Here is a 22,880-nt window from a genome sequence, read left to right on the forward strand (position 1 = left end):
CTCATTCAGTCAGTCAACAAACTCCTAAAGCAGCATCGAGGACACAGCCCCTACCCTCAAGGGGTCTGCAGGCACTGAGGTGAGGCTGTGATGAGGGAAAGACAGACCTCCACCCCCCCCCACCCCCCCACCCCCGCACACACATCCTCTCCTTGCTATCCCTTCCAGCTCTGTTTGAGCCTTGCTTTTTTCCCTACAAAATGAGACTCACAGGGTTGTTTTTGTGTTCAAGGGAGAAAAGGGATTGATGGGAAAGAACTTTCTAGACTGCCAAGTGCATCTAAACAGATGGCCAGGACTATATTAGGAAAGCGGAGACCCACTCATGGAGGGATGCTAATGGTCAGTGGGTTCCAGGGCAACGTAAAAACCTCCGGTTTTAAGAAGTTTTCAAATAAAGGAATGATGCCTTTAGCCCATCCTTTGAGTAGGAAGAGACATGGGGGCAGTTGGTAGGGGAGGGATGGGCTGAAATTTGGTTGCTTACCTTGCTTTCTAGACGGTCAGGACCTGAGCTACGGGAGGGTGGGGCACAGAAGCAGATGAAATCCAATGGCTGTCTTCCCCTCACCTAGCCGCCCAGAGGTCAAGGTGCTGAAGGAGTGGGGACACCAAGCTCAAAGTCTCACTTCCTGGGGTGGCTCAGTCGGTTAAGCACCCGACTTCGGCTCAGGTCATGATCTCGTGGTTTGTGGGTTTGAGCCCCGCGTTGGGTTCTATGCCTGAATCCTGCTTTGGATACTGTGTCTCCCTCTCTCTCTGTCCCTCCCCTGCTTGGGCTCTGTCTCTCTGTCCCTCTCTCTCTCTCTCAAAAATAAATAAACATTAAAAAAAAATTTTTTTAAATCTTGCTGCTTCAGCAAGGGGACAGTATTGGTTAGGGGGCAAGCAATGTTGCTGTAACAGTGTGGAAAATACCATTGCTTCAATGACACAGAGACAAGTTTCTCCCTCACGTGACAGTCCAGGGAGGTGGTCCAGAGCTGGCGTGGCAACTCCCCAGGGCTGGGCGCCCAGGCTCCTTCCATTTTGTAGCTGTCTTCCCTCTTATCCACGTGCCTTCTGCCGCAAAACTGCAATTCACTTGTCATTCCAGGCAGAGGGAGAAGAGAAAGAGAGAAAGGGCTGACACATTCCTCTCCTATTAAGGACATGGGGTGGCCAGCCTCCAAGATTGTCCCCGATGATCCCTGCCCTGCCCCTACCCCCCATATTCGTGCCCCCGTGTTGTCCCTTCCCACACTGAACAGGGATGACTGCACGACCGATAGGGTATTTGGGAAAAGACCGAGTGTGACTTCTGAGGCTAGGTCATAAAAGACATTGGAGCTTCCACCTTGCTCTCTCTTGGGTCACGCACTCTGGGGGAAGCCAGCCGCCATGTCATGAGAACATTCATGCCCTGTGGAGAGGTCCATACAGTGAGCAGAGGCCTCCCACCAGCGGCCAGCGTGAACCTGCCCGCCACGTGAAGCAGCCACCTTGGAAGCGGACCTCCCGGCCACAGCCCAGCCTTCAGATAATCGCAGACCCAGCGGACATCTTGACAGCAACTTCGTGAGAGATGCTGAGCCAGAACCACCCAGCTAAGCCCTTCCTCAACCCCTGACCCACTGGAACTGGGTGAGACCCTAAATGCGTATGTTTGTTTTACACTGCTAAGTTGTGGGAAATCTGTTACTCGACACTGGGTAACTCACACAGGTCACCCTCAGAAGGCACGCTCATCAGAGTCGTTCACATCTATTGGCCTCAACCCAGCCACATGACCACGTGTAGCTGCAAGGGAGTCTGGGAAATGCGGTCTTCGGTTGGGCGGCTAGGTGCCGGGCTAAAACTTCAATGACTCGGGTCCTCAACTCAATCACATCTGCAAAGTCCCTTTTGCCAGATAAGGTAATATAACCACAGGTTCCAGGGATTAGGATGTGGACACCTTCGGGGGCCATTATCCTGTCCGCCACAACTCAGTAGCTTGTACGTGCATATTCACAGCAGCTTTATCCATAGTAGCCAAAACAAAAAAAAAAAATGGCCAAATATCCTTCTAATGGATGAACGGTTCCGAAAACTGTAGTGCATCCACACCATGGACTACTACTTGGCAATAAAAAGAAATGAGCCATAAATACACGCAACTCGGTTAAACCTCAGGAAAATTAGTCTGAGTGGAAAAAAAAAATTTCAAGAGGTTACGCGTCGTGTGACTCCATTTACACGACGCCCCCGTGAGCGAACATCGTTACAGAGGTGGGGCCCAGAAGCTACAAGGGGGCAGCGAGGGTCGCTATATATAACGACGCATCTCATGGTGGTTAAGTGTCTTGATTACGGTGGTGGTTACATGAAGCTCCCCACGTGATAAAAGTGTGTAAAGCTCCCCACGCACCAGCACACGAGTGCACGTATCACTGGTAAAATCCAGATAAGCTCTGTGGATCCCACTCATGTTGATTTCCTGGTTTTGATGTTGTACGATAGTTAGGCAAGATGTTACCATGGGGGAAGTTAGTTCAAAAATTAAAAGTTGGGGCGCCTGGGTGGCTCAGTCGGCTGAGCGTCCGACTTCGGCTCAGGTCGTGATCTCGCAGTCCTTGAGTTCAAGCCCCGCGTCGGGCTCTGTGCGGACCGCTCAGAGCCTGGAGCCTGCTTTGGATTCTGTGTCTCCCTCTCTCTCTGTTCCTCCCGTGCTCGCGCTTTGTCTCTCCCTGTCTCTCAACGATAAATAAACGTTGAAAAAAAAATTTTTTTAATTACAAGTTAAGGGGCACCTGGGTGGCTCAGTAGGTTAGGCGTCCGACTCCTGATCTGGACTCAGGTCACGATCTCATGATTCATGAATTTGAGCCCTGTGTTGGGCCCTGCACTGACAGCGTGAGACCTGGCTTAGGATTCTGTCTCTTCCTCTCTCTCCATCCCTTCCCCAGCCATGGTCTCTCTCTCTCTCTCTCTCTCTCTCTGTCTCTCAAAATAAATAAATAAACTTAAAAAAAAAAAGTAACAACAACAAAAAAAAGCAGGGTGGGGGGCACCTGGCTGGCTTAGTCGGTGGAACGTGAAACTCTCGATCTCCAGGTTATGAGTTCGAGCCCCACGTTTGGTATAGAGATTACTTAAAAAAAAAAAAAAAAAAAAAAAATGCCGGACTCCCAGCCTGGAGATCTGGATCCTGGGTTGTAGTTCTGGTTCTTTCCTTAACTCACCTTAAGTCGACGGCAAATCCCTGGCCACCACTAGGACTCTATCAGCCCCCCTGTGAAACGGGGGTTTTGGCTTGTGTCACAGGTTTTCACAGTTTGATGTTTCACGGCGATACGTTTTGTTCCAAACATCCTGATGGAGACATGATGGGCACTGGTGCTGTGATCCCCCATGGGACTTCTCCTGCCAGCACCTGCACCATCTCATTGGAGGGCTCTCCCTGAGCTCAGGGGAGGCCGGAAGTGCCGAGAAAGGAAAGTCCTCTGACGGGAGCCGGTCATCAAGTGTCCGGGCGCCTTCGCCCCTTGGGCAGAATGGCCGGGCTGTGTGTCTTCTGCACTGGCTCCCAGAGATCCCCAGTGGAAACCCACATGCTTTGTCCTTGTCTTGCCTTCCTTGTCTCACCGTCCCCTCTCCCTGACCTGATTTGCCGGGGAACTTTATCCAAATGACTCGTATTCAAATCATCGTCTCAGAACCTCTGCGAGCCCCGTGTTGGGCTCTGTGCTGACAGCTCAGAGCCCGGAGCCTGCTTCGGATTCTGTGTCTCCCTCTCTCTCTCTGACCCTTCCCCGTTCATGCTCTGTCTCTCTCTGTCTCAAAAACAAATTAACATTTAAAAAAAAAAGAAAAGAAAAGAAAAGAAAAGAAAAGAAAAGAAAAGAAAAGAAAAGAAAAGGAAGGGAGTCAATAGGGCAGCACAACTAGAGAGGAAACCTCGTGAACCAAGGCCCTAGGAAGGACCCTGAGACGATAACTCGCTGTCCCCATCCTCCGCGCTGACCAAGTCACTTGGTGGCAGTTCTCTCCATATCTTGCCTTTTCACTCAAGACCACGTTCCTGTTTTGACCAAGAAAGTGACCCAAAAAGGACTGCGGTCACTCTCTTATCGGGCCTGTGGTGGGGGTGGAGGACACACGTCAGACCCTTCCCCAGCTGCTGTGGCCCCAAGCCACTTCTCCGGGGAAGACACCCCAGCCCCACTGGAGGCCACCACTGGGCACCTCTCAAACTCTGAGCCAGACGAAGGGATGTGTCCTGAGCAGTGGGCCCAACGGCACCCAGGTGGCCTGGTCCTCCTAGGAGAGAGCACTGGAGAGGGAGTCCAGCGGCCATCTTTGTAAAGTCTGTATCTTTCTGAACTTCAGTCTCTTCCACATCCACACACCAGGATCACAGGCAGGGACGTGCCCGGTCTTCGCAGGCCACAAACCGTAACCAGTCGTATCCTTCCAGTGGGGGCAAAGCTCTATCCTTTTTCCACCGCGTCCCAGCCCTCGGCACAGGGCCTGGTGCATGTGAGGGGCCCAGTAAACGCCGGCTGGATTAACGAGTTGGCGAATGAATGAATGAGAGTCTGGGTATGTCGTCTAGTTCAACCATTCAATCCAACGTGGTATCGCGAAGGGCCTACTATGTGCCAGGAGCTGGGCAGGCCACCGAGGAAACTCACAAATAGCAAGACGGGATTTCTTACCCTTCCGAGCTCATGGTGTAAGAGCAGAGCAACCTGTCGTCAGGGCCCGTGTGTGTATTCCTGAGTATCCTCTGTCGACTGAACTTGACTCTCAACCCTGGGCCGCTGCTCAGTGTCTGCGGCGGCTGAACTCTGAACTCTAGGGCAGCCCCACGATCCTTCCTCCTGGCGTTCACACCCTTGTGTGATCCCCTCCCCTGGAGTGCGGACAGGGCTACGATTTGCTTCTAACCAACCGACTGTGGCAAACGGGACGGGGTGTACATAGTCACGCGTATGTGACTCTGTTATATACCTCCTTCTCGTGAAGAGGCTCCGTCTCCCTTGCTGGCTTTGACGAGGCAGAGAGCCATGCTGGGGAAGGAACGGAGGGAGGCTCGCCCCCGACACCCAGCAGGGAAATGAGGCGCTTGGTCTGATCACAGCGAGGAACTGAATTCTGCCAGCAATTGTGGGAGCTTAGAAGTAGACTCTTCCCCGGTCAAGCCTCAGCTGAGACTACAGATCCAGCCAACACTTTGTCACCTTGTGAGACCCCGGGCTGGTATTTAAGCCGAGCCCATATTCCCGAGCCACAGAAACTGTAAGTTCATAAATACGTGGGTTTTTTTTTTAAGAATTGTTTCTCATTCTTTTTTTTTTTAATGTTTATTTTAGAGAAAGAGACAGTGCGAGTGGGGGAGAGGCAGAGAGAGAGAGAGAGACAGACAGACAGACAGACAGAATCCAAAGCAGGTTCCAGGCTCTGAGCTGTCAGCACAGAGCCCGACGTGGGGCTCGAACTCAGGAAGCGCGAGATCGTGACCTGAGCCGAGGTCGGCACTTAACCGACTGAGCCACCCAGGTGCCCCATAAATGTGCGTTGTCACTGTGCAGAAAAAAAAAAAAAAAAACACTTTGGAATAGAGCCAGTGGGAGGAAAGCAGAGGTAGATGTGGACGGAGACAAAGCCTTCATGATACTGCTCACTTAAGCACCTGGATCCAGCCATGCCTGAAACTGGTCATCTACCCCTGGACGTTCCACTCATGTGAGTCAATAAATTTTATCTTATTATTTCTCTAAGCCAATTGAGTCCCTTGCAAAAGAGAAAGTCTCGATTAATACACTCATCTTTACAGGTAAAATTCAGTAACTTCTCTCCTCAAGGAAGCCTTCCCTACCCACACCAGATGGCTTCTGCCTGCTACACCACTCTCCCAACTTACCCTTTGGTTTTATCCTCTTCCGGCGTTCTTTAACGTCTTGAGGGTGAGTTGTGATACTCGAGCACGATTTGACGCACTTTATTTATTTATAAAACGTTTAAGTTTATTTATTGAGAGAGAGAGAGAGAGAGAGGCAGAGACAGAAGGAGGGAGGGAGAATCCCAAGCCTGCTCTGCACTGTCAGTGACACGGGGCTCAAACTCACGAACCATGAGATCATGACCTGGGCCTGCGTGGGGCGCCCCAAGAGAAAGGTTTTTAAAAAGTGCTTCAGGGGTGCCTGGGTGGCTCAGTCGGTCACGCACGAGTCTCTTGATTTCGGCTCAGGTCATGATACGGCGTGTGTGTTCAAGCCCCACATCGGGCTCTACGCTGCCAGTGCGGAGCCTGCTTGGAACTCTCTCTTCCTCTCTCTGCTCCTCATGCATTCTCTCTCTCTCTCTCTCTCTCTCTCTCTCTCTCTCTCTGTGTGTGTCTCAAAATAAGTAAATAAACTAAAAAATAAAAATAAAACAAAACACCTCTCTCTTGTTGGCACATAGTATACACTAAACAAAACTGATCCAAACAAACAAAAGAAAACTCTTTTGGATCAAAATGCAAGGTTGTCAAGAGGCGGATAAAAGGAATGAGGTTCACGACCCTGTACTGGCCCCCACGGTACGCCAGGAACTTTCAAACAGGCTGTCCCAGTAATTCTCCAGAGCTTTACGGCTTCCGGGCACAGACACACAGAAAACCCAGAGAAAGTCTGCGAGGTCCAGGTATCCCAGGTGGCCTGTCTGGGCCTGGTCTGCCCGGCCTGTTTCCGTTTGTCTGGGCCTCTTTCTCGAACTCTCATACTTACTGTTCTGTCTCTGGGTGTCTAACTTGCTCTCCCTCTCCTGTTTCTCTCTTTTTCTCTTGCTTCTTTCTCTCTGCATCTGACCCTCTCGCTTCTGTTTCTTTCTGTCTCTGGCTCTCTCTCTCCTCTCCCTCTGCCTCGTCCTTCCTCCTCTCCCTGCCTCCCTCCTCCTTCCCCTGCCCTCTCTCCTCCGGGAGTTCAGGCAAGGACCCAGCTGGCCTCTAGGAGACACAAGACTCCCCGGGGGCCCAGCAGGAAGTGCAGTTTCCCCTCCGACCTGTCAGCTGGCCGCGGGGGACCCAGCTTCCCTCCCACTCTGTCCACTCACACAGCCTGTGCGGGGATAGAGTATCTCCCTTTTGAGGAGCTCTGAGGACAGCCTTTCCCGGGAGGGTAGAGGGTAGGGGGCTGGGCTGCGGCCTGGTGAGCAGGAAAGGAGAACCCCGTGTTCACTGTTCCTGGGTGTTAGCACTGCAAAGGTTGGGGGGCGATGGAGACAAGTGTCAAAGGCCACAGTCCAGTTCCCTTCCGGAAAGACAGAAGGACACAGGGCAAGGAGCTGGGGGATGGGGGTTGGCAAGAACTGAAGTTCGGGGGGGAAAGAGAGAGATCTCTGCAGAGGCAGGGGCTTCTGGCCAGCCAGGGAGGATAAGAACCACCCCCGTGGATTTGCACAGCCATTAATATACTTTTACATCCCCTGGGCGACCCTTAGGAGAGGCCCTGTGGTGCGTCAGCATCCAGGGGCCAGAGTCAGAGGCCTGGTTTCTGATTCCATTTCCACCCTGCCGCACGCATGACCTTGGACATGTCACGCGACCCCTCCCAGCCCGTCTCATCATGTATGAAATAGGGGTAAAAGGCCTGCTTATTGCAGGGGTGCAGAAAGGATGGGGGACTAAAGGCCCTGGAGACAGGAAAGGAGCCAGCACAGGACCAGGAGCCTGGCTTCAAACCGCACACGCGGATTATCTCACAGCCGCGGGGGCCAGAAGTCCAGCACTGACCTCACTGCACAACATCAAGGTGTCAGCAGGGCTCTGTTCCTTCCGGAGGCTCTGAGGGGGGGACGGCACTTTCCAGCTTCTGGAGGCTGCTCACACTCCTTGGTTCACGGCCCCTCCCTCCGCTTCTCCCTCTCCCCCTCCCTTAAGGGATTACACCGGGTAATCCAGGATAATCTCCCTGTTTTAAGGTCAACTAATGCGAAACCTTAACTACCTCTGCAACTTGAATGCCCCTTTGCAGGAAGCCTAACTATTTACAGGTTCCAGGGATTAGATCATCTGGATGACCATCTTCGGGGGGCCATTTTTCTGTTTACCATGGGCTTTAACATGCCCCATCTCATTTTAATCTCCCCAACAACCCAGGGCGGGGGGGAGTAGTGTTGTGAACCCATTTTACAGATAAAGAGATTGAGGTCAAGATCACACCAACATGAAGTTAGTGCTCTGGAGGGACATGCAGAGGGTTTAGATGTGAGCTCTACCTTCTTGGGGATTTTTAATCTAGGGGAGTGGAGGGGGAAGGGCGCACCACACCCAAAAGCAGAGAAGGGAGTGCGGGAGAGACAGGGGAAGGGGTGGGAGGAATGGCTTCTTGGTGGCCGATTAGGATCTCGCCCCCCCTTGACCTGTCCTGCTCTCCCTCCCTCAACAATAAATTCATATGGAGAGCCTCCTCAGTGCCAGGCTGGGCTGGGCATCGGGCGGAGACTCACAGGAATTAGGCAGGGCCCTCCTCTGGGCAGCTCTGAAGACAGGAGCCCAGCCTCCAGGGCGGGAAGCCCCAGGAATTTGTTCTCCCACATTCCTGCCCCAGGGCCTAAGGACTGGGTCTCAGCTCACCAGCCCCCAGATGGCTCTGTGCGGACTTGAGTGGCTGTGGGACAGCACCTCAGCGGGCGCTGGCAGAAGGAGCTGGGAGCCCGGGAGGGGTGTCTGGGTTCAGACTTCACTTTGCTCCTCTGGGTCTGCCCCTGTGCTAAGGGAGAAGAATGGCCCCCGGCCTCTTGACTCAGGAATGCGGAGCATTTCTTAGCACCACTAAGAAGGAAGGGGTCAAGGCCTCCTATCCCAGGCTCTAGAAGGATCCAAATTGTTTGCTAAAACCACGGCCCAGGAGAGGTCTGAGGGGAAATGGAAGTCTGAACTGGGGGCAGATATCCTGGCTCTGATTACCCTATGGGGAGGAGGGGCCTGCTCTTAAAAAGGAAAGTTACCCAAGGGGTGGATGGAGGGAGGGAGGCAGGAACAGAACTCTCCCTCCCACGCCCCCCCCCCACCCCAGCGGCTCCCAAGGGGTGTGAACCAGGCGTGTGGGTGGGCTTCCCCCCTCCCCCCAGGCACCCACCTCCCGGCCCTGCCCCCCTTCCCTCCCGTTCTGTGTTCTCAGATGTTGTCAAATGCCTGTTGGCCAGGCCTGGTCTCCTCTGATTTGTTCAGTGACTATTAGGTGCCAGACAGCTCGCCAGCATCCCCAGGGAGGGACAGTGTGCCCCAGGAGGGGTGGGCCTCCTGCTGTGTCCCCAGGCCCGGGGTGTGATCTCACAGCCTGGCTTTTCTCTTCCAGCCCCTGTAGGCCTGCTTTCTCCCCATCCCCCCGGAAACCTCACCCTCCTCCCAGGCCTGTTCCAGGCCTTGTTCTTCCCCGCGGCCCCTCCCTAGCTCTGCCGCCCGCCCCCCAACTCCTGTGGGGACTGCACCCTATCTCCACCCATCCCTGGGGACCTGGGCCCGACAGACCCCAGCTGAGGGGCACCCGACCTTCTAGACGCTTCCTGAGCTGGCTCTCCTCTGCCCACCATGACCCCATTCTCAGTGGTCTCCCACATACAGACCCCAGAGGCCAATTTCCCTTGGGTCCTGTTGGCCTCGGGGCTCAACCAGAGGAAGGGAACCAGTAGGGCACATATATCCTGAACGATTGGTTGACTGTAAGGAACTTACGATTGATTAACTGACTGTAAGGCAAGGCAAGTCCGAAATCTGCAAGGCAGGCCTTCAGGAAGGGCAGGCGGAACTTCCCCCAGCTCCCCAGCCTGAACTCACCCACACCTGGAAAGTTCCTTTTGCCCATTTAAGGTAATGTATTCACAGGTGTCGGGGATTAGGATGTGGCCTTCACTGGGAGGCCAGTATTCTGCCCACAGCCCCTCCACACACACACACACACACACACACACACACACACACGGCCATCACCCTGCCCATTCCTTCATGAGCTGTTTTCTAGGTGGTCAACAGACTGGCCCGAGCCTGGGCTGGGGCCTGGGGGCCGCTGTCTAAGCTGAGGCAGTCACAGAAACAGATGGATGGGCTATAGTGACTTGATAGGGGTCAGATCTGAGAAGGGAGGAAGGGAAGGCGGTACTCAGGGATAAGAGTGTCCTGTGGGGGGCCATCCCCACAGGGATCGGTGGGGACACTGCTGGGCCATGGTTAGGAATGGCATGCTCTCTGCAGTCAGATTTACTGTGACCTTCATGGCAGGAAGAGAGGGAATCATGATTTTATACACATATATAAAATCCTCCCGGGGCGGGGATGGGGGGGGGGGTGGAATCACGTTATATTAAAACAAACACAGATCTGCTAGGGAGTGGAATGCAAAATTCACAAGGTTTCTTAAGAAAACAATGGAGGCTTGAAGGAACCGTTGGGCGGGCCTCCGGTTCAGTGCTCGGAGCCGCCTTCCAGCTTCCCGCTTCGGCTCCCGGAGGGTGGCGGCTGTGCCGGGCGCTGTAGCGAGTTTGAGAAGCTGGCAGGGCGGAGCTCGAGTCGGACCAGCTACCGGGATGTGTACCCGGACCCGGGAGGAGAGAGGCCCAGCCAGCTTCTCCCCGACCAGGCTGGCGCACACCTGAGCATGGGCGGAGCCAAGTGGAGGCCTGGGCCCCGCCTCCCCCCCTTCTCCCCCGCCCCCCCCCCCCCCCCCCCAGCCTTCTCCAAGTGTCCCAGTCTCGGTCTCTCTCCGACCGCTAGGTGCTAGGGACACAAGGGAGAGCCAGGTGGCCTGGAAAAGCAGACCCTGGGGGCGAAGCCAGGCTCTGACCATTGAAGCTGAGTGGACCCGGGCAAGTCAGATTAGGGTAACTCCGTGCCCTGGTTCCTAGTCAAAGGGCATAGGCTTGGGGAAAATCCTGCCCTAAGTGACAAAGCCCCAGTTACTTAACCTCCTGCTGCAATTAACCACATCCGCAGCCCTTCGAGAAAGATCTCCAGGAAAGCAGCTACTGGGCCGGCCCATTCACCAGGGTCCCCAGTGTCGCCTAGAGGGTCTAGCATACGGTGGGAACACCAGAAGTACCCCCTTTCTTCCTTCCTTCCAACGATGCATATTAATTAGTCTCCAGTGAGGTGGGCAGGCACCAGGCTGAGACTTAGACATGACTTCACTTTACAGCTGAGGAAAGGGAGACTCAGAGAGGTTAAGTGACTTGCCCAAGGTCACACAGCAGGTAACTACTTGTCCCCGGAGTCCCTAGTTCTTCCACCTGACTTTTTCCACTTGACCGCAGCGTCGAAGCGTGGAAGTTTGGAGGCAAGGAAGGGGAGGTGCCCAGAGGCAGGGGACAAGCCTGGAGAAACAGGCAGGGAAGACTCATGGCCATCATCAAAGGTCAAGGAAGGGACCAGTGAGAGTTTGGCCTTCATCCTGTGGACCACAGGGACCAGAAGTCTGTTCCCGCTTTGGGCCCTTGCAAAACCAAAGTGGGCTCAGGGAAAGGGCTTGTCACAAGTACTCTGCTTTCTCACCTGAAAAAACTGGCACAAATATATCGATAAGTGTTCATAATCCCGGTGCAAAGGATTTGAGCCTTAGCGTCAGACACATCTGGGTTGGGGTGCCTGGGTGGCTCAGTCGGTTAAGCATCAGACTTCGACTCAGGTCATGATCTCACGGTTCGTGGGTTCAAGCCCCGCGTCGGGCTCTGTGCTGACAGCCCAGAGCCTGGAGCCTGTTTCAGATTCTGTGTCTCCCTCTCTCTCTGCCCCTCCCCTGCTCACACTCTGTCTGTTTCTCAAAAATAAATAAAACATAAAAAAAATAAAAAACAAAAAACACAACAACAACAACAAAACATATCTGGGTTAAAACCCCAGCATTGTCACTTCACGGTTGGGGGATCTTGGTGAATGACGAGATTAGTTACCTTTTCCGGGCCTTAGTGTCCAGCTGTGGGGACAGGACTGCTCTGACTCATCATGCAGGACCACTATAGGACTCAAAAGGGACAAGTTGGTTGAATACCCAACACAGTGTAGGTACCCGACAGTGACAGCTATTATTATTATTATTGTTGCCATTAGCCAGATGTTGTGGGGATTGGACCCATACTGGAAACCCCCCTGCCAGGGAGCAGGGCTCCCCAGGGTTTTGTGGGCCCGCCTCTCCCCACAGAACTTGGAGCCCTTGGTTTCTGGCTTCCCAAGTGTCTGTGCACGTTCCAAAAGCTTAGGCTTACAACTCATGACCCCCGTGAGTATGTCACGCTAAGCAGCCTGAGAAAAAAACCGTCTGGAGACGGGAGACGGAAATGGCCTAGCCCCATTCTGCCCCGACTGGCTGTGTGATCTTGTGTGAGTCATTTCCCTCTCTGGGCCTCAGACAAGGGGAGGTGGATCAGATGACTCGGAGAGGCTTTCATTTCTCATCTTGGCAATGGGGGCCTGGAGATGGAAATCTAGTGCTGGACCTTCAAAGTCCAGGGGGTAGATGCCCACCAGGTCCCAGGTGTCTGATTCCTGAAGCTTCCAGAGACTTTAAAAAAAAAATTTTTTTTTTTAACGTTTATTTGTTATTGAGAGACAGAGAGACACAGAGCGTGAGCAGTGGAGGGGCAGAGAGAAAGAGACACACAGAATTCAAAGCAGGCTCCAGGCTCTGAGCTGTCTGCACACAGCCCGACGCGGGGTTCGAACTCACGAACTGCGAGATCATGACCTGGGCCGGAGTCCGTCGCTTAACCAACTGAGCCACCCAGGTGCCCCCCAAAGACTTAGTTATAAGGAATCCCCATGAAATACTGCAAGATTGGGCAAACGAAACCACTGGATGCCTGGTTAAATGTGAATTTCAGATTAGAAAACAAGTAGGGTTTTTGTTTTTGTTTTTTAGTGTAAGTATGTCCCAAATGTTGCATGAGACAAACTTCTACTAAAAAGTTAATTTTTCTTGATCGGAAGTTCAAATATTTCAAATTCAACCGAGAATCCTGTACTTTATCTGGCAAACCTAAACACAGACAAATTAAAAAAAAAAAAAAAAAAAGAGGAAGCTCTTTAGGTGCCGATATGACATGCTCTCAAGGACACGTGAAGGGAAAAAGGAAAGTGAGGAAAAGTGTGGCTACTATGCGTCCCTGTATGAGAAAGAGAAGAAAAGAAAAGAATGCAGAAGCCCCTGGAAACACAGGCCTTCTGGGGAGAGGAACTGGATGGCAGGAAGGGGAAGAGGAAAGACTTTTCACTGTGTCCCCTTTGCACTTTTTGAATTTTGTGCCATGTGAATTTTTTATCCAGGAAAAAAAAAAACCCACATAATAATAATAAATAAATAAGTAACATAAGCCGGCAGTTTTGCTCCGACCCTGCTCCCCGCACCCTTGACCTCCTGCATTCTAGAAATACTCCAGGGCTTGTGTTACCCTTATCAAAATTCCTTTAGGCCTTTGGACTCGTCTCAGCCTGTCGTCAGCATCCCCCAGCCTGCAGGGGTGGGGTGAGTCACAGCCACCCCCAGCCAGCTGTTTGCCATCTGCCTTCCTGAGGCAGAGCCCCTTCCAGATGTGTCTCCTCCCCCCCCATCCCTGCAAAGACTGGCCTCTCTCTTCATCTCTCTCTCTCTTTCTTCTGTCTCTCCCCTTAGACCATAATCCCAGTGGATTCAACCCCCCCGCCCCCCACATTGGGTGTGCCAGTCACTGTTCTAAGAACGAATCTGAAAGGGAGGGATGGCTGGAGCCAGGGGAGAAGGGTGGGAGGATCAGTTGTAGGTGTGTTGCAGGGAGGTGGCATCTGGGAAGGCTTCCTGGAGGAGATGGCACCTTGAAAGAAAAATACTCTCCTGGGGGCACCCGGGTGGCTCGGGTCGGTTAGGTGTCTGACTCTTGATTTCGGCTCAGGTCATCATCTCACGGCTCATGGGTTCGAGCCCCACGTGGGGTTCTGTGATGACAGTGCGGAGCCTGCTTGGGATTCTCTCTCTCCCTCTCTCCCTGCCCCTCCCCTGCTTGCTGTCTGTCTCTCTCTCTCGAAATAACCTGGGCAAAGCCAAGGTCGCTGGAAATGTATCAGCAGGTCTTTCTTGAGCACAACAGTACGTAGAGCTCAGTGCTTGGTGCAAGGCTGAAGGCAGGACGAGGAGGCACAAACACAGGGCCCTTCCCTCATGCGGGGGAGAACATGGCACATCTCATAGGCTGTGGGAACAAGTCAGCGGGATGCCTTCGCTGCCATATCCAGGAGGACAGGCAGGGCTGCCAAGGGATCCAGGGGAGGGTGACCAAGCTGAGGTGGGAAGGGCCTTTGCACATCTCACTCATCCTCCAGGCAAGGCCACAGGCCCAGAGAGGGACAGGGAATCGGGCAGGTCACACAGTAAGTTAGCTGCAAAGCCAGGACCAGACCCCAGGCCCCTGACTGCCAGTCCAGGGCTCTCTACACAACCAGAGCTCAGGGCTCAGGCTCGCATCAGAGAAGCCTTCCAGAAGCAGGGATGCTAGGCACTCTGACCCCGGCCATCCCCTCTGGCAGGTGGTCCCAGGAAGGGACCTGCCTACTTTGTAAGGTGGGGCGACTCTGCCCGGTTGGGCTCAGCTCACGGCAACCTGCCAGAACAATCTAGAGAGGAAAGGGCCACCTGCTCAAGGTTATCCCAGTGGAACCCTGTGCAGGCATCATCCCCGTTTCCAGGAAAGAAAATGCTGGCTTAGGGAAATGAAATGATTTACCCGAGGTCGCTAGGCAGTGATGATCATGATCTAGCCATAGCAGCGCCCCGTACTGTTTCCACACCATTCTGCCTGCATTTGGGAAGTCCGTAGCCCTCCCACCCAAACACGCACATGATGCCTCCAGACATGCCTGACCAGGTGAAATCCCACCGTGAACTCTCTTCCTTCCTGTTTACCACAGGCAGCCCCCGAAAAGGAGCACGTAACCCCCGACGGCGCTATCAGCCATTTCTACTCGAGTATAAGTTAGTTATCAGAGCCTCAGACTGGGGCTGAACGCAGGGCCCTGCCCAGAATGACACACGACAGGTGAAGAGAGAGAGGTCCCTGGGCTTGGGCTGTGCCCTGGGAGTGGCTGGGTAGAGCTTCCCCTGGAGCGCTTGGGCGCCGGGCCCCCGTGTCCAGGTGGCATTGTGGGGGCGGTGCCCAAGGGTGGAGGTGCACGGTGATGTAGAAAGAACACCAGCCCCGCTCAGGTTCCGACCTGCGCTCTACCTTCTCCTACCTGCACGGGCTGAGCCTCCCACTCACCTCCCTGAGCCTCACAACCACGCCCGTGCCTCAGGGCCACCTTGTGTCCACCGGGCAGGTGCGGGTGCTTGAGATGCTCCATCCCAGGGTTCTCAAGCTTAAGGGGGCATTGGCATCCTTTGCAGGGCCCCCGAAAACTCAGACTGCACGGCCCCACCCCAGACCTTCTGCTTTTGTTTGGGGGAAACTAACTACTAACTAACCAACTAACTACTAACTAACTAACTAACTAACTAACTACTAACTAACTTACTACTACTAACTAACTAACTAACTAACAACTAACTAACCACTAACTAACTACTTACTAACTAACTACTAACTACTAACTAACTAGTAACTACTAACTAACTGCCCTGACAAGTTCCATGGTTCTGCTGCTGCTTGTGCTGGTACCGCTTCTCTATAAAAAGCAGGTGATCGTGGGGCGCCTGGGGGGCTCAGTCGGTTAAGCGGCCGACTTCGGCTCGGGTCACGATCTCGCGGTCCGTGAGTTCGAGCCCTGCGTCGGGCTCTGTGCTGACCGCTCGGAGCCTGGAGTCTGTTTCAGATTCTGTGTCTCCCTCTCTCTCTCTCTGACCCTCCCCTGTCCAGGCTCTGTCTCTCTCTGTCTCAAAAATAAATAAACGTTAAAAAAAAAATTAAAAAAAAAAGCAGGTGATCGCTATGAAAGCCTAGAGGTGGGGGCTGGGGGCGGGGGGGCGGCGGTGATACAGAGCAGAGCCTCGGAAAGACAAGTACAAACTTGACATTTTGCAGGGATTTCACGCCCCCGTCGTCAGGGTTGGACAGAGGGTGCCCGGAAGCATGAGAAAAGGGGGGATATAGGGCCAAGGTCAGGGAGCGGGATGCTGGGCTCTCTCCAACGACTGCTTCTGGGAATGTCAAAGTCTTCCTCTAAGCGCCCGGGGGCAACTGCTGGGCACTGTGCCCAGCGCCTCTCACGAATTGTCTCACATAATAGGTCTCCCCACGGGTCTCTGAGGTGGGTTATCGATACCCCATGTTACTGGGTACAGGAACCTGTGGCAGACAGAATAACGGCCCCCAGGGGTGTCCACATTCCAAGCCCCAGAAGCTATGACCATTCCCCAACATGGCAGGAGGGACTTTGTAGATGTGGTTTTGATATGGATCTCCAGGTGGGGACACTATCCTGGGTTACCCAAGTCAGCCTGGAGTAATCACAAAGGCCCCAATAACAGAGAAGTAGAAGGTCAAGGTCGCCATCTAGTCAGGCTGTTAAAACCAAACCCCACACACTGCCTGGCTTGTAAACGACAGGAATTTTTTTTTTTTTTTTTTTTTCCCTCACAGTTCTGAAGGCAGGAAGTCTAAGATCAAGGTGCTGGCACTTTCACTTTCTGCTACGGTTCCTTTTCCGGATTCACAGCTGACACTTTCTCCAGGTGTCCTCACCTGGTGGGAGGGACGGAGCCAGGGAGCTCTCCGGAGCCTCTTTTACAAGGGCTCTGATCCGGTTAGTGAGGGCTCTGCCTTCCTGACCCAAGCGCCTTGCAAAGGCCCTGCCTCCAGAAGCCCGTCATCTTTGGGGGTTGGCATTGCAACGTATGATTTTGAGGGGGACAGAAACTGCAGACCACAGCAGTCAGAGAGTCAGAAAGGAGGTGGGACAGAAGCAGAGATTTGGGGTGATGAGGGTGGGACTGCCAGCCAGGTGTGGGGATGGCCTCCAGGAGCCTGAAAAAGGCAAGGAAATTGATTCTCTCACTCGGAGCTTCCAGAGAGACTACAACTCCGCTGATGCTTTGATTTTCGCTTTTTTTTTTCTTTAATGTTTATTTTTGAGAGCCAGAGAGAGAGAGGGAACGAGCAGGGGAGGGGCCGAGAGACAGGGGACAGAGGATCCGAAGCGGGCTCTAGCTAACAGCCCACTGTTTGATGCGGGACTCGAACTCACGCACCATGAGATCATGACCTGAGCCGAAGTCAGACACAACGGGCCGAGCCGCCCAGGCGCCCCCAACGCTTAGATGTTAGCTCCATCAGATTCACTGTGAATTTCTGACCTCCGTGAGTGCGAGGTAAAATTTGGCCTATTTTAGGCCACGAAATTTGTGGTCACTGGTTGTGGGAGTCATAGAAAATTCATCCCGAACCAGAGGCTCAGAAGGGTACAGTGATAAGATCCAAACGTAGTCTTTCTGTCTACAGGAACTGCGCTCAGACTCCTAACCACAAAGTTGACTCAACAGCCAACTGGGGTCGGGAACTGAACACACCAATACCATTCTCTCCCCCTCCCACCCCACCCCCACCATGGCGAAGAAATGACCCTGGGAGTGAGCAGAGGGGAATTCTGCTGGTTTTAAATGTTGGAATTGTTATGGGAAAGGGGTGGGATTGGGGCCGGGCACAGCAAAAGGTTTCCCTATCATGGGACTCCAGTTGATGAGAATTGGCTGCCCCGAGCTCTGTGCAGAGCATCCTGAGGCTGAGCCCAGGCTCCCGGGGAAAGTGTGCTGTGGTCGATTGGTAATGCCTGACTTGGCCTTGCCATGGCTAATCAGCAGTGTATGTTGATCAGGATTAGATGGGTTCCCTAGGGCTGGCCCTGGGTCTGACTTATCTTTTAACTCCCAGGGCCTAGCAATGTGCCCGAAACAAAGCAAACACTCAATCAGTGTTTGAAGGAGGGAGGGAAAGCGGGAAGAAGCGGGGAGGGGAAGCAGGGGAAGAGGAATTTATTCTCAGGAGGCCAGGATGAGGGCCGGTGGGTAGAATCCAGGGTGGAGAGCTTCTGATTCCCCTCCTTGTTCCGTTCATAGCAATCCCTTCCTTTGGGGGGATCCACCCCTGCCTCGTTCCACCTGGTGATGGCAGAACGGCCAGTCACAAGGTCCTGCCCCTCCTCTCCAGGGGCAGGCCTGTGACTCAAACCAGGCAAGACAATCTGAACCCCAATGAGAAACACGGGGGCAGGGGCGCGGGGGAGAGAGCGTCTGATGGCCACATCCTGGAAAGGTGGTCCACGAACTCAACCCGTGGAGAGGAAGTGGGCCAGAACCCTGGTCTGAGACTCCCGGGGCTGAGCTCAGACGCTCCTAACCTTAAAGTCATCTCTTTCAGGACGGCCAGCCAGAAGGCCCAGAAGCCACCAGGCAAGAAGCACCCTCAGGAGATGCGGGCACCCAGCCTTTCCGGCTTTGCAGAGGCGTGGCCAATGTGTCCCAATAACCACCTCCACCTCCATTTTTATTCTGCTGAGTTATGCAGAGTCAGTTTCTGTGGCTTGAAACTGAAGAATCCCAGCCTCCTCGTATGGTCTTTCTAGAAGGAGGAGCCGGCCAAGAACAATTGCTGTCCCGCTAGCGAAAGTCTCTTTAGTTGGAGACTTGAGAAAAGAGAGGTTGGTGTTCCCCCAGATTCCTGTGTTGAAGCCCGCATGGGATGGGATGGGATGGGACGGGATGGGAGGTGGGGCCTTCGGGAGGCGAGCCCCCATGATGGGATTAGTGTCCCCTGAACAAGAGGGGAAACGCTAATGATGATACGAGAAGACAGCCATGTGTAAACCAGGAAGAAGGCCTCAGCAAGGCCCCAACATTGCTGGCACCTTGATCTTGGACTTCCAGCCCTCCAGTCTGTGGAATTCTGTACAGCAGCCTGCCCTAAGGCACAGGGGCTGGGAGGCTGTCCGGTGGGGATGTTGTGGAGGCAGTTGGGGAATGAATGGGAGGGAGGGTCCAGAGACCTGTCGCCTCAGTGAGCGCGAGTTAGATTCCTTCCCTTCTGGCGTGGCGCCTGACTGAGTCCCTTTGCTCCCTGAGCCTCAGGGAGGTCATGAATATTATTTATCTGATAGGGTCCCCATGGGGCACATAGAGATAATGCAGATGAAGCCCAAGGTTACCCAAGCAGGGCACTGGGGCTGGAACCCAGGCACTTTCCTTTGAGAACCCCAGATCTTACCCAGTACTCATGCTGCCTCCCCTAGGGAGAGAAGTCCAAATCCCTCCCACTGTAAACTCTCTTGATCGCAGATACAGGGTCTGAAATCCTGCCCTAAGAATCACGTGGGTCCAGTTAGGAGATGCCCACATGGAAAAGGAGAGTGAACTGAGAAGGCAAATCATGCGTATGCACGAGCCCAAGGAGCCAGCAAGCCCAGGGGGAGGAGGGCCCCTCTGCCTGGATTTCAGACCATATCCAATGTCTCCAGAAAGAAAGGACTAGAAGCCACTATCCTAATCCGGAGGCCCCCAGCGGGGAAACAGCAAGTTCCCGGAAGAAGACAGGTTCCCACAGGCTTTGTCCTCCCCTGCCACTGCTCCAGGCAGCTCAGGCTTGGGGACAGGAGGGAGAGAGGGTGTTCTCTTATCTCATGCTGGGGGAGGGAGGGCCCGAGAGGGGAAGGCAGGCAGCTCAGGCTCAGAGCAGGAAGGGCTCTGAGACCTCCTGTGGTCCTGTCCCCTCCTTATAGGGCAGTGGTCCACAGAAAGAGGGTGGCAGGATCACAGCAAGGACGCAGGTCCCCCAGGGCGGGGGGGGGGGGCTTGCAAGCACACAGCCCAGCTTCTCCCAGGCAGGACATTTCCCCCAAGCCCCTTCCCCAGCCCCCCTCCCCCTTCCACAGACTCTCCACCTGCAACAGTGAAAGGAAAGAGCCCTGGATTTGGAGCCGGGAGACCCGAATCTCAGTACTCACTCCGAGACTGACTCCTGTGGAGGAAACTCAGCTGAGTCTCCTCCCCGCTCTGGGCCTCAGTTTCCAGAAAAATAAAACCAGAGGGTTGGACTCCATCTCGAAGGTCTCCTCTGGCTCCAGTGTCCTGAGGGCCAAGGATCTTGAGTTGGGGCCACGCCCCTGCCCCAGGGGAACTAGATGCCAAGTGGAGACTTCTGTCTTTTTTTTTTAAGTTTATTTTATTTATTTGGGGGGGGGGTATGAGTGGGGGAGGGGCAGCGAGAAGGGAGAGAGAGAATCCCAAGCAGGCTCCATGCTGTCAGCGCACAGCCCCGATGCGGGGCTCGAACTCACACGCCGTGAGATCATGACCTGGGCTGAAACCACGAGTCGGACGCTTAACTGACTGAGTCACCCGGGGTGCCCTGCCAAGTGGAGACTTCTGAGGGTAGGGATACGGGTCGGGGTTTGGGGGACCCACCCCACCCTCTTGGGCTGCTTCACAAGTGAAAAGAGCCATGTTGGGGCGCCTGGGTGGCTCCGTCGGTTAAGTGACTGACTTCAGCTCAGGTCATGATCTCGCGGTTCGTGAGTTCGAGCCCCGCGTCGGGCCCTGTGCTGACGGCTCGGAACCTGGAGCCTGCTTCGGATTCTGTGTCTCCCTCTCTCTCTGCCCCTCCTCTGCTCTCACTCGCTCTCCAAAATAAATAAACATTTTTTTAAAAAAAAAGGGAAGTAAGAACAAAGAAAGTGGCTGTGGAATGGACTCAGGATGCTGAGCGTTTAAATTCTTTGTGCATTAAAAAGGGCCTCCCAGCCACTACCAGACCCTTTGGAAGGACGCTTGGATCAATGGTTTTCAACGTGCAGGTCAAAGTGCAGGTAGCTCTTGAAATTAATTTGGTGAGTCAGACTCAGAATTTCATAATGGGGACGAGGATAAGAATGATGGGAAAAGAGCAGAGTGAGTCTCGGGTAGTAAACGGTCTCGTGAAATGCTTGCTTGGATTTTGTGTTTTGTGCCAGGTCGTGATGTAATGTGTGCCTTCGTGCTGGTCGCAGTCAGAAGACCTTGAAAAGCCGCTGCCTCCGACGATGTGCCCTTTGTTCACCAGCAGGGGCAAGACAGCTGGCACGGAAGGAGCTTCCTGTCTGCCTGGGCTCCCTGCTCACACACCCGGACCAAAGGCTGGGGCCACACCCAGCTGGGGGCCCCCACCCCGGCAACCGCACAGCGCCCGGCACACCTCTCCGTCCTCCAGGTTCCCTCTTCTCTCAGCCTCACGCCCAACCCCGCCTTCACTCCGGGAGGCCCTGTCGAAATGACACTTCCTCTGGCCATCAACCCACAGGGGGCCAGGCAGGCTGTCCCCTTCCGCTGCTGGCCGTCCCACAGTCTGCTGGAGCGCAGCACTCTCACCCTGCAAGTCAACTGCTCCACCACCAGCGGCTTGGCACACTCTGATTTAGTGGGCGGGTGGAACTGTTCGCTTAAAATGAATGAACGAATGATCGATTGAAGGTTGACTTGCTCTGGGGCGGGGGTCCTGGTGCGGAGGCTCGCTGCTTGAATCGTCATCCAAGGATTGCTGTGTACCTACTAGGCACCACGCACGCAAGCGACCGGGGGACACTAGACCGACCAGAATAGGATGGCTTCCCTCGAGCAGCTCACAGTCCGGTGAAAGAGACAGGCATGTGAATTACCACCCAGATAAGAGCCCCAGATGAAGACATTGGCCAGAGGACCCCACCTTGCTGGGAACACTGTATCACAACTCCCCCACTAGCCAGTGAACTCCAGGAGAGATGGCTGGGCCCTGCCTGCATTGCACATCACCACCGTGGAGCTCTCTTTCTGGTGTCGCATACTAACGCATTCAATATTTACTTAATGAATATTCGGGAAGCTGCAAATGGTGCATGTTGACCTGAGAGGAAAGTGGGAGGAAAGTGCTAGGAAGAGGCGCTGAGCAGTCTGTGGGCCCCGGACCGCAGAAGGCACGTCAGCCCTGCTAAGGTCTGGGTCTTTCTCCTGCAGGCACTGGGGAAGCCATGGAGGAGTTTCAGCGGTCTAGAAAATTCCTTTGGCTCTGGTGTGCCGGGTGGGTGCCTGTGGCCCAGGAGGGCAGCTGAGAAAGCAAATGCAGAAGTAACCCAGGCGAGGAGACTTGAGTCTAGAGGCAGCCGGCTGGGGTGCGCTGGCGTGGAGGCATTTGCGTGCTGTAGATGCGTGCTACGACGCGAGGACGCTGGCCAGTCAGGCTCTGAGATCCCACCTCCTCCGGCCACACCGTCCCCTGCTGGGGCAGGGTCCAGTCTCCAGGAGGTTCCTGCCAAACGTCAGCCACTGCTAGCAAACTCAAGAGCTTTGCCTTGGCACTCTTTGTACCCTTATCTTATTCTTCTCATTAAAAATCAGCTCCTGTTTTGGGTGCCTGGGTGGCTCGGTTGGTTAGGCGACCGACTTCGGCTCAGGTCACGATCTCGCGGTTTGTGAGTTCGAGCCCCGCGTTGGGCTCTGTGCTGACAGCTCGGAGCCTGGAGCCTGTTTCAGATTCTGTGTCTCCCTCTCTCTGACCCTCCCCCATTTGTGCTCTGTCTCTCTCTGTCTCAAAAATAAATAAACATTTAAAAAAAAAAAATTTAAAAAAAAAAATTTTTTTGAAAATCAGCTCCTGTTTTAACGCATTTATTTACGAACATTACATGAATCTATGAAGGATCTACGCCCTTGTGTGTATTTCTGCACATTTTCATACTAAAAAACATTAAAGTGAATATTATGTCACCACCATGTATGGAAAGCCAAGTGCCATAAACAGTAATTCTACACTCTCAATGGAAACTCTGAAGTCCCCAAAACAAAGCCATGTTATGAAACTTACCCAGCTCCTATCTCCTGCTCCTGTCTTCCAGTCTCAGGCCTGTCTCTCCTTTGCTAAGGGGTGTGAGAGACATTCTAACCAAAGGCATTCTCCTTGCCCCTAACCAGGATTCAGGAAATGTG

General features: G+C 53.9%; 2 long non-coding RNA genes across 2 annotated transcripts; both read left to right on the plus strand.

Annotated features, from left to right (window-relative positions):
- Positions 1 to 4,131: 4,131 nt before the first annotated feature.
- Positions 4,132 to 22,364, plus strand: LOC107181010. The gene is made up of 3 exons (XR_001511796.2): positions 4,132 to 5,262; positions 18,313 to 18,592; positions 20,897 to 22,364. It is a non-coding gene; the product is annotated as an uncharacterized LOC107181010 (long non-coding RNA).
- LOC122240154 lies at positions 5,559 to 6,246 on the plus strand. Its single transcript, XR_006219513.1, has 3 exons — positions 5,559 to 5,709; positions 5,801 to 5,930; positions 6,215 to 6,246. It is a non-coding gene; the product is annotated as an uncharacterized LOC122240154 (long non-coding RNA).
- Positions 22,365 to 22,880: the final 516 nt, after the last annotated feature.

The sequence above is a fragment of the Panthera tigris genome, chromosome B4, assembly GCF_018350195.1.
Source record: "Panthera tigris isolate Pti1 chromosome B4, P.tigris_Pti1_mat1.1, whole genome shotgun sequence".
NCBI lineage: Eukaryota > Metazoa > Chordata > Mammalia > Carnivora > Felidae > Panthera > Panthera tigris.